Source organism: Cavia porcellus, unplaced genomic scaffold, assembly GCF_034190915.1.
Source record: "Cavia porcellus strain 051 isolate PalLab524CR breed Dunkin Hartley unplaced genomic scaffold, mCavPor4.1 scaffold_17, whole genome shotgun sequence".
NCBI lineage: Eukaryota > Metazoa > Chordata > Mammalia > Rodentia > Caviidae > Cavia > Cavia porcellus.
In genome coordinates, this window is record NW_026947500.1 from 71428670 (window position 1) to 71431750 (window position 3081).

Genomic DNA, 3081 nt, shown 5'->3' on the forward strand with positions numbered 1-3081 from the left:
CAGGGCCTCACTCACGCCAGACAAGCGCTAACCACTGAGCCACACCCCAGCAGCTGTTTGCTTTCCGGTTAAAGCTGAGCACATTTGATCCCCTGCAGGAGGAGGGCACCGAGTCCACCTCCACCTCTTGGGTGAGGGCCTGGCAACCCCCATTCCTCATCCAACAACCCCACACTAGTTAAAAGGTGGGAGATCTCTCCCAGTGAGGTTTTGGGGCCAACACCAATACCCTCTCTATGCTAGGGAGATGGAAAATGTACTTGTTCAGGTTTCGAATTTGAGGTTGAAGCGAGACATGAGGGCATGGCAGGCTCATTGGACAAAAAGATGTAGCCTGTCAATCACACAGATCAGACAGGATGGGCCACCAGGCATCACCTGCTAATCACAGCCAGGGCGCATTTAGGAACACCTCCTGAATGACCAGGCCAGGAAAGACGGTGGCCAGTGACTCGAGTGCCACTGTTCCCTCCCTGTTCTCACTCCAGAGTTCAGGCTGGCTTTGAACTCACTGTGTAGTGCAGGGTGAGCTCAAATGCAATGCAGCCCTCCTGCCTCAGCCTCCCAAATGCTGAGATGAGAGGCAGGAACCAGGCCTGGCATAATAGAAAATTAGCCAGGGTAAGCCAGGCGTGGTGGCACATTCCTGTAATCTCAGCACTCGGGAGGCTGAGGCAGGAGGATCTTTGCAAATCTGAGACCAGCCTGGGCTACAAAGTGAGCTCAAGGCCAGCCTGAGCTGCAGAGGGAGACCATGTCTCAAAAAGACAAAAAGAAGATTACCCAGAGTAATCAGTAATCCCTCCATTATCTACCTCTAAGTCCATACTTCACTGGAGAATGCTCTATGGCAAAGCTTTCTGCCTCTTCACTCTGCCTGGGGACGCACATCCCTTACCCACCCATAGCTCCCTGGTCACCAACACAGACCCAAGATATCCTGTAGGAAATGGATCCTTCAGGACAAAAAACCCATAAAGAAAAATCCGGAGAACAGCAGCAGCCAGGCGGGGCCCTGGCTCTCCTCAGCCTGCTCCGGCCTCCTGCAAATAAGTTCAAGCTGCCCACCTGGAGAAGCCAGGGCACTGCCCACGGTGACCTCAGCCTAGGCTGACTCCCAGCATGCTTTGCCCAGGCCCATGCAGCTGTGCACCCTCAGCTCCCAAGGGGAAAGGGTGCCACTGGCCATACCAAACACGGGTCCACCAAGGCCACAAGGCACGTGTTGGGCTCAGCTCGGGCTCCCCCACTCAGGAGTCAGGGAGGAGGGTGGGGGCCCAGCAGAGAGACCTCCCTGGCCCGTGCTCCCAGCCAGCGCTCACCTTGGGCCTGCATTCGGGTCCGCACCAGAGCCAGGGGGTAGCTGGCGATCTGGCCACAGGTGCTGGAGACGGTGCCACAGGCCAGGAGCACGGGGATCCCCGGGTTGGCCGATTCCTGGCTGTACTGCTGCAGCCACCGGTTCTTGAGGGTCTGCAGGAGAAGGGCAGGGTGGCAGCCCAGGGGCCTGGCTGCAGGGGCCTCCCAGGCTGCTCTGCTGCTGGGTGACCGCTGGCAGGGGTGAGCTCAGAGCCCCTGGCCAGGCCGGCCAGAGTTTTGCCTCCATCCCTTCCCGGAACCCTCACCTGCATGGGTCGGGAAGCCCCTGCCACTGGGACCTGAGTGTGGGATCCGGCCCGGGGCACCCAGGGCTTTGCAGATTGGGAGAAGCCAAGGGCTCTGGGGTGAGGAGTCCTCCTGAGCTATCTGAGGGGGTCCACTGTCATCACATTTGTGTTGGGGGTACTGGGCTTCGAACCCAGGACCTTCACACTGACCGACATCCCCAGCTCTTTTTTTTTTTAATCTATTCATTTTCTTTTGAGGCAGGCTCTCACTAAGTTGCCCAGGCTGGGCTCAAACTTGTGATCCTCCTGCCTCAGCCTCCCAGATGGTTGGGATGACATGTATGGCCTCACCCTCTGCCACCTTTATGAAGAATCATAAAGGCTGAGCCCATGCTCAGCACACCCAAAGCCCTGGGACCGCTCCCCAGCACCTAAAATCATAAATAAATCAGATATGGGGGGGGTGAGATAGAGGGGAGATGATTCTATGCAGCTGGCTCTGAAGATGGTGGGAGGGGCCACACGCCAAGGCATGCTGGGCCCTCAGAAGCAGAGAGATGGGATTTCCTGGAGCCTCCAGAAAGACAGGCAGCCTGACAACACCTGTAGTTCATGAAGCACCAGGAGTCTCTGTCCTGGGCTTCTCAGCTCCCTGAGCCTGAAATGCTACAACTGTGATAGTTTGTAACAGCAGCCACAGGAACAGAGGCAGCCTTGGCTAGGTCACTGGGCAGAGGCCACAGCGCTGCCCTGGATGCCACAGGGCGACCTCTGCTCCCAGCTAGGAATCTTGAGTTGCTCTGCCCGCCAGCCCTGTGCCCAGTGATCAGCATTCCAGGAGCAGCCTGGAAATTCTGCAGTGTTAAACTGGGCATGGGGTGCACACCTGTCATCCCAGCAGGAGGCAGGAGGATCCCCATGAGATCAGGCCAGCCTGGGCTACAAAGTGAGCCCAACCGCAGCGTGAACCACATATCCAGACCCTGACTCAACAAAACAAAACAAAACACAACAATTGTGTCTCACAGAAGCCAAACCAAACCGAACTGAGGGTCCATCAGCCCCTGTGCCCTTCCTCTGTGCAGCAGCTGTTCTGATCCTGGCGGGGCAGAGCTCCATTAATCTACTTCTTTGATAACACAGCAGTTGGTTTTGTTTTGAGACAGTGTTTGATACATTTTCCAGGCTGACCTCAGACATGAGACCCTCCTGCCTCAGCCTCCCAAGCAGCTTGGATGAAAGGCATGGGCCACACCCAGCCAGGTAGCAGGCTTCATTGTGTGTCCCCAAAAGGTGTGCTGATGTCACAATCCCCAGTACCCTGAGGTGCAAGGAGGCTCTTGGGGTGCAGTCCTACAGATGAGTGGGTGTCACAGGTATCATTATCTACTTGGCTTTCGGTGCTGGGGATGGAGCCAGGGGATGGTGCATGCTGTGCGCTCTGCCACTGAGCCACATCCCCAGCCCTTTTTGC